This window comes from Ptychodera flava, chromosome 2 (genome assembly GCF_041260155.1).
Source record: "Ptychodera flava strain L36383 chromosome 2, AS_Pfla_20210202, whole genome shotgun sequence".
In the NCBI taxonomy this organism is placed as follows: Eukaryota; Metazoa; Hemichordata; class Enteropneusta; family Ptychoderidae; genus Ptychodera; species Ptychodera flava.
Genome location: NC_091929.1, coordinates 12,946,520 through 12,965,897, shown reverse-complemented (window position 1 = coordinate 12,965,897; position 19,378 = coordinate 12,946,520). Strand labels below are relative to the sequence as shown.

Genomic DNA, 19,378 nt, shown 5'->3' with positions numbered 1-19,378 from the left:
ATACACCTAACAATTACATCATTTTGGGGATGATGTCAAAACCTCAAAACAGTGGAAACTGCAAAACTGAATTACATTCTCAGTTTACATCTTACTCTGGTTTTGACTAACAAATATCGTAACTATTTTAACCCCTCCCTGTACTGAGGAATGATTTACGTTTTGAATTCATCACTTTTGACAGTTAATGGCCCCAAAGAAAATCTAATTAAAATATGATACACACACAGATATACTATTACAGCTTTACAATCCATTACAAAGACCAGTGAAAATCTCAAAGGCATTAACCTGCCATGAACTCAAGAAAAGAGATACATAAACAACACTATTACTCTATCTACATTGAATGGTAAAAAGTTTAAATGGGAGGGCGGAATCATTATTCCCCCCTCTAAATTGACAGATTAAAAGTAATAAAAGGGAGATAAAAAAGGGGCTATCTTTATTCCTCCCCTTGACATTGAAAGGTGAAGTTGAACAGCGAGGAGGCCAGAGAATTCATCCCTTCCCTTTACATTGAGTTTGGAAATTAACATGCTTTCTACAAAATTACAGAGATATTACAGTATTACAACCCCTTCCCAGTTGCCTCTCTCCTCTATGGTGACAAGAAAAAGTTAACGATAACCAGGAAGAAGTTGAAAGAGTTCAGGGGTCATTTGTTTCAACACATTAACTGAGATCTGAAAGTACAGGACACATCATCTGAGATCTGAAAGACAGTGCACATCAACTGAGATCTGAAAGTACAGTGCACATCAACTGAGATCTGAAAGTACAGTGCACATCAACTGTGATCTGAAAGTACAGTGCACATCAACTGAGATCTGAAAGTACAGTGCACATCAACTGAGATCTGAAAGTACAGAGCACATTAACAGTGCACATAAACTGAGATCTGAAAGTACAGTGCACATCATCTGTGATCTGAAAGTACTTGCATATCAACTGAGATCTGAAAGTACAGTACACATCAACTGTGATCTGAAAGTACAGTGCACATCATCTGTGATCTGAAAGTACTTGCATATCAACTGAGATCTGAAAGTACAGTACACATCAACTGTGATCTGAAAGTACAGTGCACATCAACTGAGATCTGAAAGTACAGTGCATATCAACTGAGATCTGAAAGTACAGTGCACATCAACTGAGATCTGAAAGTACAGTGCACATCAACTGAGATCTGAAAGTACAGTGCACATCAACTGAGATCTGAAAGTGCAGTGCACACCAACTGTGATCTGAAAGTACAGTACACATCAACTGAGATCTGAAAGTACAGTGCACATCAACTGAGATCTGAAAGTGCAGTGCACACCAACTGTGATCTGAAAGTACAGTACACATCAACTGTGATCTGAAAGTACAGTGCACATCATCTGTGATCTGAAAGTACTTGCATATCAACTGAGATCTGAAAGTACAGTACACATCAACTGTGATCTGAAAGTACAGTGCACATCAACTGAGATCTGAAAGTACAGTGCATATCAACTGAGATCTGAAAGTACAGTGCACATCAACTGAGATCTGAAAGTACAGTGCACATCAACTGAGATCTGAAAGTACAGTGCACATCAACTGAGATCTGAAAGTGCAGTGCACACCAACTGTGATCTGAAAGTACAGTGCACATCAACTGAGATCTGAAAGTGCAGTGCACACCAACTGTGATCTGAAAGTACAGTACACTTAACTGAGATTTAAAAGTACAGTGCATATCAGCTGTGATCTGAAAGTACAGTGCACCTGTATACTGGAATGGGCAATTACTTCAGTTGTAAGAACAGATTGGATGACAGCAACCTCTGAAGAAATCCTCAAGGCATACATACACGAGACAAGAAACCATGCTGTGTTACCAAAGGGTATGATTAATTTGACTCACATTCCAACAAGATTTCCTGGGATAATTACACGGAACACCAGTGTGGTATATATACACTTTTGATGATTTTAAGCTTCACTTGCAGAGTACAATACATTGTGGTTACGATTTGTTACACGCATTAAAATTTGTTTTAAAAATATTTCCACAGATTATCTCTGTCACATGTTTGCAGCTGAGCATATTGGTCAAATTACTTCTCAATACCAACAAGATTCCACTAAATAAATGGCCCGTATAGATGTAACTTTTCGGACTATGATGTTTTCTCTTTTTTTATAGTTCTTGTTTTATTCCCAAAGCACGTTGAAACACCTGATATTTAGCTTCTCTACAAAGCATTTTACTTGTAAAATGTACTCTTATTGTTTACATCAGAAGAATTCTGGTCCAGATACCATCAGTATAGACATGTACAGGCGGAATAAACAAGCTGAATACTGTACTGTATCTCAATATGCTTTGAGGAATAGAACAAAGAGAGTGTAGTTGTATACATTAAACAAAGAAATAGTGAAAAAAAAATCATAAAACGTTACAGCTATTGGCCCTTTAAATACATGTATGATTTACATGCTTCTACTTTTGCAAAGTATACATTTATTGGAAGATTATGCCATCATCATTATCCTGCTGTGACAAAATACTGGTACATGTAGCTGTAATGACAATAGAAGTGCTAATAATATGAACATTCTCAATACAGGAGTGTTTTAATATTTAAACAATATTGTATCCCCTGCTTGTTCATTACGGACAAAAGCAAACTTTGCATGATATAATGTCTGAGGTGCTGCTAAGTACTTATATGTGCTAAGTTTGCTCGATTCTATTCTGGAGAGGGAGGGGCACATTGTCGCTATTATTTTATAGTTTTGGCGATGCAAGTGAATTTGTAGATGTAGAAAACATCTGGGGCCACAATGCTGAATAATCTGAATCATTACCAGGTATAATCTGGGGGGATGACATCGCAAATCCACTGGTATTGATAAAGCTGTGATATAATGAATAATAGAGACAGCTGCATGGACAAAGGAACCGCCCTCTCCAGTTACATCATTGATATGTTGTCTTGAACTCTGATGAGTGTACCGGGTACAAGGACAGGGCAGACAGGCAAGATTTATTGTACCCCTGTCACCATCAGAATTTGGTTCATTCAAATTGTTTCCACAAAGTGGGTGAACCTACATACAGGGCAAGGGGAAGTCAGCGTGAACTTTGTGTAAACTGTGCTATCCATTTATAACAATCTCTGAGTTAAAACTGACATGTGGCTTAAGGTTGAACGCGCCTCGGGGACAGATATTTTGACTCTCAAATTTCTAGTTCTTTTCTGATCTACCATTTGTGAGGCTCATTTTAAAGATCTTGGAGAAAGAAAAACTTTCAGCAGCTTAGTTTTTTCGAAAATCCAAAATTTTATTTTTCTCTACAGAGTTAACACAAGGATGGCGGCCATTTTGAATTTCAAATATTGCAAAATGTTCAGTAATTTTGAAGCTTGCGGAGTACATGAAGTTTTCACGCTTTTTTTTGTTCTTTTTTTGTTCTTGTTTGTTTGCTTGTTTTTTTAAAACTGAAATCTGAATTCTCCCCTAGAATGCAGCATCCATTTTACATTTCAAATACTAGATTTTGTGAGTGTCAATGTCATCTTTGAGTGAAAGTATATATAGCCATAAATCAAGCAATTCCTACAAGGAACAAAAACAGTCCAGTTCCTTTAAAAATAGCGTCAATGACACTGTAGCTCCCATCCTGGACTATTTAGTGTTTGTTCTCTGGTCAGATATTTGAACATGTGTGAAAGGGATGAGTGCATGAAGTGAAAATACTTAAATGAAATGTACAGGAGACAGTGAAATATGTTTAATGTAATTATTCAGAATATAAAATGGAAAAATACAGAATTAGATATATCGAGTACTGTGATACAACCATTAACTCAACAAGTCTTTACAATGACATAGTCCCCACTTGTAATAGGAGTATTAGTCTTGATGGGGCAGGAAAATGTGGTCATTAAGAAGTATCACTGGAGTGTATATGTTGAGATCTATGGGCACATAGGTCTATGTTGTTGTTCCCAATTTGAAACACATGAGGCATGTCTAAGTTATGGTTCTAAATCGGGAAAAAAGATCAGACCTCTAGCAGTATTGGCCAGCCAAGAAATACATATGCGCATTATAAATGAGGTACAAGATGTGACATCTTAAGGTCTAATATCCTCTCAAAATTGGAGGGTATAGAACTTGTGGTTACTGAAATATGCATATATATGTATAATCAAGGTCAAAGGTCATCGAGGTCACATGACATTTTGAAAAAAAAATTATATTGCTAATTAATCCCTATATGCCAAAATCAGATCTCTAGCTCTATTCGCTTGCCCAGAATAAGATGTGACATAATTAATGAGGTAAAGCGTGTGTTGTCATAAGGTCTCCCATCCTACTAATACAAAGGACATAGCACTTGTGGTTACTTATCTATTGACATAAACATATATTTTAGGTAAAAGGTCATCGAGGTCACATGACATTTGGTCAAAAAATTTCTCTCCTATAGTTATCCCTATATACCAAAATCAGACCTCTAGCTCTATTGGCTTGCTCAAAATTAGATATGCACATAATTAATGAGGTACAATATGTGGCGTCATAAGGTGTCCCATCATACCATACATGAAGGCTGTAGCACTTGTGGTTACTGAGTTATAGACAAATATGTATATTTGAGGTCAAAGGTCACCGAGGTCACGTGACATTTTGTCAAAAAATAGTTTTTGCTAAGTTATCCCTATATACCAAAAATCAGACCTCTAGCTCTATTGGCTCGCTCAAAATTAGATATGTGCATAATTAATGAGGTACAATATGTGGCGTCATAAGGTGTCCAATCATATCATACATGAAGGGTGTAGCACTTGTGGTTACTTAGTTATGGACAAATATGTATATTTGAGGTCAAAGGTCACCAAGGTCACGTGACATTTTGTCAAAAAAATTGTATTGCTAAGTTATCCCTATATACCAAAAGTCAGACCTCCAGCTCTATTGGCTCGCTCAAAATTAGATATGTGCATAATTAATGAGGTACAATATGTGGCGTCATAAGGTGTCCCATCATACCATACATGAAGGCTGTAGCACTTGTGGTTACTGAGTTATGGACAAATATGTATATTTGAGGTCAAAGGTCACCGAGGTCACGTGACATTTTGTCAAAAAAATTGTTTTGCTAAGTTATCCCTATATACCAAAAATCAGACCTCTAGCTCTATTGGCTCGCTCAAAATTAGATATGTGCATAATTAATGAGGTACAATATGTGGCATCATAAGCTGTCCCATCATACCATATATGAAGGGTGGTAGCACTTGTGGTTACTGAGTTATGGACAAATATGTATATTTGAGATCAAAGGTCATCAAGGTCACATGACATTTTGTCAAAATATCCGAGATATCTGCGTGAGCGGATGGACTTACGGATGGACGAACAGACGGACATGACCCAATCTATAAGCTCACTGGACTTCATCCGTGGGGACTAAAAATTGTGTCACTGCATCCTTTTTGCAATATGAATACGATGAGAAACAAAATTTTATTTTTCGTGGCCTTATACATGGGAGTCTATGGAGATCCGCCTTATACATGGGAGTCCATGGACGTGTAAACTAAAAATATGCAAATTTCACCACGATTTGCCCAAATTTGGGAAAGGTCACTCCTATGCACTTCCATACCAAGTTTCAAATCAATCGGACTTGTGGTTTCAGAGCAGGAGATTTTTTGACCAAAAATGGGAGAAAATTACAAAAAAATTCATGAAAAATAGCAAGTCCAAGATACTGACCCAAGATGTGCACAATCATTTCATGTCAGCCCAAAGTACTTATGCTCAGTGGTTATTGAGTTTTTTCAATTTTGACTGTTTTTTACATTTTTTTCACTTAATTTGCATATTTTTGGCAATGACAACTTCATTTGAACAAAATCTCATCTACAGCCCATCATCCATGTACACATAAAATATCAAGATGAAATGTACAGCGGTTTTGGAGTTTTTGATGTTGACGGACAGACATACAGACATACAGACATACAGACAGACATACATACATACAGACATTTCCCTAGCCTATAGAATACGTTCCATTGCCATATATACATATGGCTATGGATTTTTAAAATCGCTTTTTACCTGAAATTGTTTCATTTATGAGCAAGCCCTCATGCCAATACTTGAGAAGCGGTTGCACATCCCCAGGGCCATTGAACCACATAGTGCAACTTTTTAATTTAAAAAGCAAATAACCAATGCCAATAAGAAGACTTCACACTGGTTTTTTAATAGCTTAATGAGTTTCACAGTTCAATACCCAAGTGTGGTATTGGCATGACCTCAATGTATTAAACTGTACTTGGATGCACATTGTCAAGCTGGGAAAACTATGCAAAAATTGTTTGGGAACTGCAGCCTCAGTATCATCAAACCGTTAGATCAACATTGACAAATTCTGGGCTTTTCTGGCCAAGTTCAGATTTCACCGTCAGGTCAAGTCGATAAAAACTAGTGAAGCAAAACATGTCCCATATGGTGCATTTTAACAAAATATTGAACGCTGGAAGGCCCCTGAATACATAGATGAAGTAAAACATGAATTTTAGACTACAGCAGTTACCGTATAAGAGTATAACAGACCAAGTCAAGCGGGAAAAATTACTTACACCATATGGTTTTGGCTCAATACCTCTTTTTACTGATATGACTTGGCAGATGGGGAAGTGATACTGTCTGGCAAGGAAAGAACCTCTACGAGTAAAGGCCACAAAATTAGAATTAAAAGTGATGCACAACTGTGTCCGTGACTCGACAACTCTGAATCGATTTAGGAATTTCCATTAATTATTTTACATCAGCACTACATACACACCAGTGGCTGTAACTATTATGTGACTTTTGCTTGTACTGGAGAGAACTTCCGTGAATCAGTCAGCACACAAATCACATTCTCTCCACAAACACCAATTTAGCTAAGAGCACACACTGAGATTAACCTGTTCACCCCCAGTTCAGTAGTCAGAAAATCACTACAGTGCACACACACTGTTGTAATATACTGGTACACTGGTACTTTAAACTGGTAGTATATGTACTGTACATGTATCAGGTCAAGTCAGTCAACAGCATTATGTTTATACATGTATGCGTGTAATGATATTTGACTGTATATACCATGTTTATGTACAATCATCAAGGCTCTCTTTATCCTTTCAGTCTGCTGAGTATGTAATACAAGTCATTGGCTTTGCTGTCTTCTACCAGTATCAAGGTAGAATGCGCCTTGGGAAAGATATCCAGAATCTAAAATTTTTTACAATTCTTTTCTGATTAACCACTTGTGGGGGCTCATTTTAATTAAAGCTCTTGGACTAACATAAACTTTCCATGTCTTGGTTTTTTGACAATCAAAAATTTGTTTCCCCACTGACTTAACACAGCTCGGGATGGCAGACATTTTGAATTTCAAATATTGGTAAATATCATGTAATTTGTTCTCTAGTACCAAACTTTGCACGATGACCCCTGCCTGAAAGTTTCACTGAGAAAAGTTTTACAATGTAGCAAAAGTCTAACTTTTTCAGTTTAGAAGCAATGTGCCACAGTATCTTTAATGAGCTACTAGCAAAAGAGGTTCACAAAATCCTACAAGACAACATGCCAACGAAACAAGATCATATTAGCTTTTTCCATGACCAAGATCAAAACACATACATGCATAAAGGCTTCTCATGACACATACAGTGATGCCTGCATGCCTTCCGTGCCCTTCCTTCCTATGGAAGTATGTCTATTAAGTTTCTCGGCACACTTTAGAGAAATTTGAGATTTGGTGTTGAAACCAAAGCTGCACCCTATGAAATACAGTAGCTCCTTACATGTATCCGGGTTAACCAGAGAGAAAAATCTGACCAAAAATATCTCCATCTATCCGACAATTTGTGCACTTTCTTCTCCTTTTCTGTGTGTATTCTATACCTGATGTAAGATGGTCATACTCTATTGAACAACTATGTATCTACAGGATTGTTTCAAGTCATCTTTACTGATCAATAAACTGATAACAGTGAATTTAATATATCACTGTGCTGTTCAGTGATAAAAAGCATTCTATTTCTTTAGCGGATTTTTCTCTATCGTGGAAATAAAACATAATTGTTATTTGCAAATAAACTCTAAATTTGGAGTGCAAACTACATGTATGTAAGAAAGGCATGTAATAAAAATTTTCTGGCCCAAACATGGGACTACATGTATAGTGTCCTTGAAGCAGGAGACCATTTGCCCTCGAGTCGTTGGGCAAACGGTCATTGTCAGTCAAATGATGACCCGTAGCCTGCTGTATAATAAACAAGATACAATTTCATCTTATTACTAGCAACTTGTGATGTACAACTGCAACTGTATGGGGCTTTCAATGATATCTCTTGTACCAACATTATACCATGCCTCCGTGTTTATTTGGTATTATGACAAAGTACACATGTACCAGGTACACTGTAATGTGCTACATGTACATGTACCTTTGATGTAGATAACTATCTCTAGTGTGCACAGTGCATTATCTTATCATCAAAGACAAACACAGACATAAAGTATACATCCCCTGTTAATTATCATGACACATGTACATATACATTCAAAATCACGATATTCTCAAAATTTTTTTTTGACAACATTCTTCTTCTGACAGTATATGACCTTGACAATACATGGCATTGCTTACAGTATGCAATGTCACTGCTGGAAGATGAATTTAACTCTGAACTCAAGTTCTCTTTCAACAATGACACTGGACATCATACGGTACACATACGGGATGTGTTGACCAGCTGCATTCCAGGGTCAGGGTCCATAGAATTTTTCAAACACTTTTTCAGCAATTTTCAAGGTCTTCGTGAAGTTCAAAAAACCATTTCTAGGTACTATTTCTACAATGTATCATTTTATACACCATTTTACATGTCATTTTTATGATATCATGACTAATCATCTTGTCACTCAGAAAGTTTTGGGTGGATTATCAATTTTCCAGGACTTTCCACACTCAGTGTCATTTTCATGGACCTTCCAGGGGCTTTATGTTCTGTCAGGTATTCCTGCGTAATTTTGGGAGCGGAACAACATAATTCTAAGGAGACCGCTTGCTGCAGAGCCCTTTAAGAAAGCCTTATTATTCAAATTATTAAGATCCAGGGCCCAGAGGTTGTCAGATGCAGATGAAAATGTAATAAGGAAATCAAAATTCTTTGTGCATAATTTTGAACAGTCTTTGCAACTCCTGTAAAGTAGTGCATCTAGATGAACTCTGCAATATTTGGGTTCAGTCCAATCTCTGAGGACATGAAAGGACAGACTTCCTGTGATCAAAAGATAAGCATGCAATTTATCAGCAGGAAGGATACAGTTGTGGGACACTACTGGGAGTGTGCTTGTGTACACAGTGTGTACAACCACAAAGAAAGCCATTGTCTGACTGCAGACTTTTATCTCAAGGTAGACTGGCTTTCTTCCTACCGTCCATGTTACAGTACCATTTGGTCTGGGTCCATGTTACAGTACTATTTGGTCTGGGTCCCTTGGCTTTGGTAGACTATTCACATTTCCTGCAGTTCACAGCTCTCCAGAATGAAGTTAGTCATTGACCAACTTTATTTTATGATCAAATTGATTTAGCTGTAATGTTTGATAGTCTATTTACTACATTTGTTTTACAATACAAGTTTATGATTTTATTTGTATCATAAATTACATGTATGTTAAAATACAACTATAATCCCATATATGTTGCATGTATTGTTATTGTGAAATATAAATTTTAGCCGGGTCCAAACTAAATTCAGTTGTCAAAACTAACATGGTAGATTTCACTCAGGTTTTGTTGACAAGTTGAAAATTAAGCATGTCTACTAATTTTTAGGAGTATTACAAAAAAGTACAAAATCACTACAAAATACTTCTGTTTGCAAAAATGTGTTTGGACTCAATCTTGGATAGCACTTATTTGATGTAGAAACTAGGGCCAGCCCAGTAGCTGCAACTTTTGATAATTTTTTACTATTTTTATTTTGTGTATCAATGACAAGTTCTCGTTCTACTCACAAAAGAATGTTGTAACACCAGCTTGCAAACACAACATGTCCATGTATGCATGTAAAATGCACTGTTATTGTTTACATTTGAATACTCCTGAGAAGTTTACAAGCTGAATACTGTGTATCTCAACACACTAGGAAGTACATGTAATAAAAGTTCACAAAAGTTACTGTTGAAACACCAACTTCACTGTATGTAGCTTGAAAACACAATATCTGAATGTGTAAAATGCACAGTTATTGTTTATACATGTATGTGAATTCTAGTCCGGACTGGAATTCACTTGTCAACAATAAAATGGTCCACACATGTACAAGCCGAATTTGCACACTAAACACTGACATGTTTATCTCAACAACATGTTCTAGAGAGCAAAACAAGAAACTGTAGTTGACATAAAAAACAACAGTGAAAAAAATCATCAAAAGTTACATATACCCCTTCAATCCTAAATTGACCTGCATTTCTTTTACCTGGAAAAATGTGATTTATGTGTGAACAGGAAAAATGCAATTTATATATGTGAACAATCAGCTTTGATTTGCTTTTATCAGGTTCATGCTTTTTAGCTACTGCACATTATCTAACTTCTTGTATCTGCCGATAAGGTTTAGTTGATTGCCTATCATATAAACCAATAACCTGCATATCAACAGGATGTCCTATCATGAATAGGTCAAGGTGGGAGCAGTAAAGTTGGATTATACATGTACCTGTTCTTTTTTTGCACGAGTTCTATAAAACAAGAATTCATTTTAACAAAAAAATCTGTTGAAGTGCACAGCAATGGGCTTGTGTGTACACAATGTACAAGGTTATCATCAACAATAAGTTTTGACCAAGTGAACTTTATGTACAGCGATGTGATTCGCTGAGTACGAGAGAAAGGTATTTTACAGAACAGAAGTCATAGAAAATGTAGCAACAGTTATCGTCAATGGAGCTTTTTGACACAGACATCAATGATGCTAAAAAAATTATTGAAAATTGTAATGTATCACTGCACGGATTGGGCTATCTTTAAACACTGTATTAAGACTGGCTAAGGTCGGATGTCACTGTTTATATTACTTGACATTCTTGAGTTGAACTTGCCGTGACATTGGTCCAAACATCTGTCTTTTTCAAGCCAAACTCACAGATGTAGACTGCACAATTTGGTATATACAGAGCAGCTAAGAAAAGTATCATTACAATTTTAGAGTCCTACAAACCATCTCTGAGCAACACTCTAACCAAATGTAACTCTAATGACAAGTTTTAACACTTCAACCAAAACCCTTGAAAAAAGTACTTTTATGTAAAAGTCAAAATTTTGGAGCAGGTCCATTTTCAAGAAAACTGGTTAATCTTCAGTCTTGAATAATTCTAAAGATTGGATATACAAGTAATGCTGTAGCCCCTCCCAGCCCATAATGGACGAAAGCAAACTTTGCATGACACAATGTACAAGGCGAAGCTGAGTACAGTACGGAGTGCAAAGTTTGCTTGAGTCCATTATGGGCCAGGAAGGGGTACATTATTGCTATTATTTTATAGTTTTGGTCATGCCAGTGAATTTGTAGATGTAGAAAACATCTGGAACCACAAAACTGGATAATCAGATACATTACCAGTAAAAATCAGGGGATGACATCACACAATTCATCATTATTGACAAAGCTATAATATACTTGATCAATACATTCTTCACATTGAGAATACTGTGAAGATTACAGCTGAACTGTTTAATAACATCTTTGACCTTTGAACTGCAACAATATTAACAAATACAGCCAAACTATCATGTACATGCAGTTACTATAAGATAGCTCAGATGTCCTCAGTTTATGTTTAACCTCTCCAGAACTTGAAATAAGGTCAGATGGTCAATAAAAATGCTTGTAATTGTTGTCGTCCCTGCTGACTGACTTTGAAGCAGAAAAAAAGAGTCCATCTGGCAAATTATATCGCATCAACATTGACTGTAAACTTGAAAGCTAAAACCCCATATCAAATTTTTAGCAAACAGATCGCATCCTTCCTTTACGGTTTGTTTTGAGCCTGGCAACGTGAAGTTTGAAAGAAGAATTTTTAATTCACAACAAATAAGTCCCTCAGTGGAATACAAGGCTAATGGATTAAAGTTGAAAGGCTATGATAATATTCAGGAACAAGATCCTCACTGGAAAAAGGCAACATGAAAGTTGGTGAGACAATGTGTAAAAGCAAGGCTAATGCATACAAGCCCATTTCCTTGAGGAGTACATGTATTGTATATGAGCAAAGTTTCAAACTTCTAGTTTCAGTGTATGCCCTGTAGCCCAAAGCAAATCGTCACACTGCTGATCTTTCTTCCAGACAAAATTTCACCTACAGACATGATCGCTTTCTCAGAAGGAAATAAAGTTAATGGAGAATAAAGGTCATCACACTGCAAGGACAAAATAGCCACAGATTTCTGAGAAAGTGCTTACAAAAGACAGAGAAACTAAATCCTCAACACCAGCCACGGGTTGAATGTTTACAAGTTTCAGATGAGTTACAGCACATGCCACGGCCCTGAAAAAACTTGTGGACATCTCTATCAACAACCTGCAGACACTGTATATCCCTCCTCCTCAGAGAATGGCAAAGTTTATCGGGACTAGTCAGTAAATTGGAAGTAATGAATGTTCTCAGCATTTTAATCTTATCTTCTGTTACTTCGGATGAGGAAACACGAGATACGCCGTGCTCATTTTCAAATTGACACAGTTGTATGGAGTGTGCAGACTAGATTACCAATAAGTGCTTGCCCAACAGTGCTCTTTAATTTTTTGAATATATCTTAATTTGAGAATGATTTTGAACATGTCAGTGACCTCATAAGCCTCGGAAATTGGAATCCTTTTCAGTAAACAAGACAATTTTATCTCTCTTTTATCAGTCTTTTATCGAAAGCATCATAACTTTCTCATTTATCTGCTGGTTCCAGAATTTAAGTTTAAAACACAAGAATGCCATAGGAAATATTGTCACTTTAAGTTCAAAGATTATTGGCGCACCACAGAGGAGCATTTTGTCATTTTACAAGCAACAGTGTCTGAGAAAAGCACGTTCCATTGTAAATTCATCAGAGCATATTTTAAATTCAGAATTCCAACTGCTTCCTTAGGGAAGATGTTTTAAGTGTCCAGATTGCAAGACAAACCGGCTAAAGAATTCCTTTATTCCTACCGCTGTGCGGTTTTTAAATGATGTATCTTAACGGTCGTCGTTGTGTGTTGTCACTATTTCTTAGTTTTAGTCTTGTTTTGTTGTTTATTGTGATATTTTGTGTGTTGTCCGCCAATCTGAATTGCCCTTAAGGGATGAATAAAGTTGATTGATTGATTGATTGATAAGCCAGGGAGTAAAGACTGAGTGTGTAAATATAAACCAGTATATATACACATGAAGCGTGAAACTCTGAGTAATGCCTAAGTCCTGTTTTCTACTTGTTATCAATTTTTACCCATATATATATATATATATATATATATATATATATATATATATATATATTAACTCCATGTATGTATATAAATAAACATATCAATGACTTTTCACAATGAGTTCAAGATGTTGAACTTTTTCAATACCAGAGAACTTTGTTTACATCTTTCAGTATATACAATGTAGCCACTATTCTAGTCTTTATGGCTCCTCTACATCCTACATGCTTTTAGTATCTTTGAAAATAGTGTGTGCACCAACTTGAAGCAAACACTGTGCGATGTGAATGTACATAATGTACATGTAGTCACTTGTTCTCACTAAAAGAATATACATGTATCAAAGTTGTGACGCAATTTCATAGAATCTTGTCGATTCTGTAAACACTCTGAATTTCTGGTGAAATCCAGATACTCTTTAAACATCATAAACAACCACCACCATAGTTATGAATATTCATATCAACTTGAGATAATACAGAAACAGTTGCTTAGCCCTGGAGACACTGTACAGAAACATAGTTGCTTAGGTCTGGAGACACTCAGCAAAGCCCCATTGAATTCTGTGAAGGAACTAACTGCTGGTGCTAAGCTAGCATGCTATGTACTGTCAGACACAGCAACTGATTAGAGTCTACCATGACTGTTGAAAGTGTGAACCCATATACGTAAAAAAAATTATGGTACAGTAAATGCAGTTCTCCTATTGGTTCAATCGTGATCACAAGACTGATATGCTCATGCAAATTACATCAACAATGTTCAATATCAGTGCTCCCATTGGTCTATTGTGATCACATGATTGCTATACTCATAAATATATACTGAGCAATGTACTTACTTGGACTGAGCTGACAAGACCATGGCGGTTGATCCAGGACACCAGGATATATCTGTGCTTCCTGTATCCAACCCTGGCATTAAAAAATAAATAAATAAATAAATAAATAAATAAATAAAATAACCACTTATCATCACTGAAGACTTGCTGGTCATTCACTTGCTGTCCCAATAAGCATCTACATTCACTGCAGTGGTATCATCATATTTCTTATATGCCTTTTGTGACTTGCCAGCACTATCAATCAACATGATTCAAATATTTTATAATATGCATCTGATCGCAGCTCTAACTTAGAAACAGTCACAACAAATCAGATTCTAAAGGTTATGCTCAGCAACCTGTGTTTTCTTCCTAATATTGCTTTTTTGCTTAAAGGGCAGGTTTTTATCAGCTTTATCTCTGAGCAAATTGATTAACTGGGCAGAAATTTCAAAGGAGAACAAAGTACTAAAATCACATCAACTGTTAATGTCAACAATGACAAGTGCAAGAACCAGGACTGAGGACTGCCCCTTTAACACAGATACAATCAATTAGCAAAACTTCAGAGTACTGTATGTGTGTGTGTGTGTGTTTACATACATTACAAAACATTTGAAAATTCCTAAGATGACAGCACAACAATTAAAACTGTACCATGACTTACAGTATATCTTTCTTTGCCTTGTGGAGTCTGACCGAAGAAATCCGGACATTTTTAGGAAAATTAAGATCTATCTTTCCTGGAAGTTCTCTCTCTAACACTGTCTCACATTCCACATAGAGTTTCAAGCGATCACCATCAATAATAATTAATGTGTTCGTCCATTTCCTGTGATTGATGGAGGGTACTTCAAGCACTGTTTCATGAAGTTCCGTTGACTCAAGAATGCGATACTGCAGAATTAATCTTTTCTGAGGTATATCTGAAACCAGCGAAAAAAATAACTCCGAACTGTTTCTGTGGGACACATGCAAAAGTGTTCCAACTGAACTTTTTGATTGTTTCGTCAAAAAGTACCCTGACAGTGCACCGCTTTGAAGTCCATTGCTGAACTCTGTGACCTCTGACCTAGGTAAGGTTATGACCTTAGCATATGACTTAAAGCGCCAAATGTCTGCTTGTCCATCACTGCCCTGAGACTTTGTAATCCCCTTGATCTCACGGTCAGATTTCAAACTCTGCAACAGATCAAGTCCTGAAATTTAAACAGAGATAGAGAAAGTTATCCCAGTATAAAAGACTTGCAAGTACAACGTGTGAGCAATAATTTGTCAAAATTGAACATTTTGTATTTGGAACGCTTGTGTTTTCTGGGGTCAAATTTATAATCACTAAAGGTCACTCTGTCCTGTATACATCCTACAACAAATGAATTAAATTCTGAGAAAACAGTCTTAACAAATTGTTAGAAAAGAGGTCAGACAATACCAATGACACAGTGCACGTCAAATTCTAAAACTTTTCTCTTCTGATTATAATGTTGCAAACTTTCAAATTTTCCACATATGCCTTTACATCATCTTATACAGCCCACATGCACCACAACAGTAATTTTATTATTTTTTTTAACATATTTTTGAAAATTGGAAAATATATTTGTGTTATTACTGGAAATAGTGCCTTAAATTTAAAAGCATGATGTTCTTCTGTAACTACATGTGTAACACTTTTTGACAATTTCTTGTATCCAATTATCGCCAACGTAATCACCTATTCTCTGTGACCCTCAGATGAACGTTATTTTTGACAAAAATTTGAACCATCCCATTTTCTTGAAAATTTGAATATACATCTGCTGCCTGAAACTACCATACAGCATACAGTACAGTAAGCTTACTGCTGATACTGTAGACATTTGGGGGGCCAACGTCAAAAGTTTAATGTCAGATAAAAATATTAATGCTGGGGTTTTAGAGTAATAAAAAATAGTTTTCTACCAACGAAACAATAGGCCTATAACAATCTCCTACTTTGGTTTGGTTAAGAATTCTACAAAGTTGCGTAGTAAATTATACATTTTTGCTCCTTTTGCAGAAAAGTCAACCAAGACCCTTTGGTACTTTGATATTGGTGTTACATATTTACTTTGTCAGTACGAGAAATTTTTTGAATGAATGGTGTTTTGCGTTCAATTAATGTTGTCTTGCAATATCACCCACCTTGAGTATGTTTACATATGATTGGAAGTATCACACATTGACAGTAAGGAAATAATGGGAACCTATGATCAACATTCACCAATTAAGTTTCATGGGGGTGGGTGGGTAGGGGTGTGTGCAAAACTTAAAAAGAATGGAGTTTTTTATCAGACATTGAACTTTTGATGTCGCTCCTTATTGGCTAGTTTGCTGCGTACAGCTCTGTGCAAGGCGTCACACGGCTGCAATCAATTTAGTAGCTGACCACTGTATTGCTGTAGTTCCGTATCCTACAACTTTCCCGCGGAATGTTGGCCCACCCGTCTCACCGCACAAAATGGTCAAAAGAGTTGTGGGCAACGGAACTACAGAAAATTACTATTACACTAGAATCAGACTGTCTCTCAGTCGCAAATGCAAGTTCACTGAACGACCGTTTCGTCTCGTTTTCTAGGCTATGGTCGCATGGTCCGAGCATCGCGGTCTCGCTCATTCTCGTACAAGTACAACCACAGGTCAGGACGCTGAGCCATTCATCGCCATGACAATGTGACATTGTATGTGACGCTGACACTGACAGTGAAAATCGCAGTGACACGTCATGAATAATAACCATAATATTGAATTCTGTCAAATGTTCGGCCTACTCCCGTAACCTTGCAACTTGCAATGTCGCCCCCGGGCCATAAAATATACTGGTCTTGCCTAATCGCCTGTGACCCGGACAGTGTGCCATTCTATAAATTCTGACCGGACGAAGCGTTTTGTTTACGCTCGAGTGCAACGCATTGTACTGGGTCAAATACAAAAGAGATTGAATAAATCTCTACCTCGTACTTGCAGTCAAAGCAAGTGCATGGAATAATTGGGACATCAATAAAGACATTTATAGAGCGGAAGTCAAGAGTCTACGGTGTGTATGTAGTAAAAACCTGCAGGGCTGGATGGCGGGTCGTGTAAACTGTGTGAGGTAGCTGAAAATGTCACCGTAGCTGTGGTGTCAAATCGCTAGATCGCAAAGTGCACAGTAGTAGGGCTGTGTTCTCGTTAATAGAAAACCTCCATGAGCCTTACCGACTGTTTCTGCTGCCGCCCAGTTGCCGAAATACAACCCTGCCACTAACAGGAGAAAGTTGGTACAACCCAGCACTGGCATCGTCCCTGCTAGTTGTCAGGTTCACACAAGCATAGCAGACTCCCGTGGACGAAAAGAAGTATTGTCGTCAATGGAACTAGCCAATCATTACAATATATCACAGCAGGGCAGAGACAGATTCACGCGATTCATTAAACGTTGAAGTAGTTTTGCCAAGGTCGACAGATATCCTCCAGTTCAACTAATGCGGGAAGCAGTATGGAAAGGTAATTTTCGCCGTATTGGCCAATGATGGAGCGAGGTTCACTTCTTAATCCTCAAGGGACGACAACCATTCTTGAAAGGAATCTTTGGCACAATACTTGCGTAAATCCCCATTCAACAGCCCTGGATATGGTTTTGGACTTTAAAAGGCGGCAATGGTGGGGTCAAACCGTTACAGTAGCCGGAGAACGATGTCACTCCTAGCTTTAACCATCCAGACGAGATACAAGACAGTGCAAAAGTCAGGGACCGTTCAAACGCTTGCAACTTGTTGGACTGCTGCTGGCCCACTGGTAAAGTGGAGACTTTGTATAGTGACCCCAATCCCGCTGGACTACTCTATTCTTAAGGAGGGGTAGGGTTTAAGACTGTCAGTCCCTCCTTAACACTATGACAGCGTAGTTTGTTTGTTTACCAGTCAGTCTACAGGTTCGTACGTCGTCTGTCTATATTGAGGCACAGTGAGTAGATAGGGAACTGGTCAGTTTCCTCGACCCGAGGGGTGTTGGATAAAAATGTGATTGACCCCCACCCCATTTTTCAACTTTCGAAAACAGGGTCAAGCCACCCCTATTTGCCAGTTACGTGTGTTATTTTCTTATAGCTATATTTTAAACACTCAATCATTCTGTGTTGCTGTGTTTGGTGAAATTGTTGACAGGTCACTCAGAGAGAGAGAGAGAGAGAGAGAGAGAGAGAGAGAGAGAGAGAGAGAGAGAGAGAGAGAGAGAGAGAGAGCTGTTTTATTTGAGTCAAATCTGATGTGCACTGAGTCTGAGAGGACCTTTACTTATACAGTTGAAACCATAATAGCACAGCTAATAAGGGCAAAACTGCAATTTGTTAACTATCATTTTACACATAAAAAACAAGGAAAACAATAGCATCAATAAGAACGAAAAATATCTGGTCATTTTCCTTTTTCTTTTATATATCTATAGATTGTGAATATTAGTGCATGTTGCTTTCTCATAGTAATACTGTATATAGATAAATCAGAATAGGATCAGGATTTATAATTAGTCGTGCTTTACACGAGGGCTGCAGATTTCATAATGATTTGCACACTTTCTTGCAAAACAGGTTTTTAATTCGCAAACATCCATGTGTTTCTGACATATATCACAGATATAAAATTCCGTAGATTTTCGATCGATTTCAAACTCACAACAAGTTGACGTACGACAACAGGCACTCATTAGCTGGATAGTCGTCTGCTAGATCGATCAATTTCCTGCTCGATCTATTGACCTAGGTTGCAGTGGCGACGCCCTCACCCAAGACTGATGAAACTGACCAGTCTCTAAAGTGCACTTCGCAAGCCTAGGGGATAGTTTTTCCCCATTGCCACTACTGCGTATGTCGACTCATTTTTAAAGTTTATTCTCCCTTGAGAAATCGAATCTTGAGGAATCGAATTTTTTATTTTATTTTTTATTGTTCTTCATTGTGTTGAAACTGCTTTTTAAAGAAAAGTATGGGTAAAAGTTTTGGCTGCTACCTTCAAGGCACGTACAAACGCAATATTGT

General features: G+C 37.2%; 1 protein-coding gene across 1 annotated transcript in view; it reads right to left on the bottom strand.

Moving 5' to 3' along the window:
* The window catches only part of LOC139114892 (uncharacterized), a 46,500-nt gene extending 28,359 nt beyond the window's left edge, over window positions 1–18,141 (bottom strand). Inside the window, exons 1-3 of the mRNA XM_070676825.1 lie at window positions 17,563–18,141; window positions 15,014–15,545; window positions 14,365–14,437 (exon numbers count right to left, since the gene is read on the bottom strand). The gene's annotated coding sequence lies outside the window, so the exon portion shown is untranslated. The remainder of the gene's footprint in view (window positions 1–14,364; window positions 14,438–15,013; window positions 15,546–17,562) is intronic.
* Window positions 18,142–19,378: the final 1,237 nt, after the last annotated feature.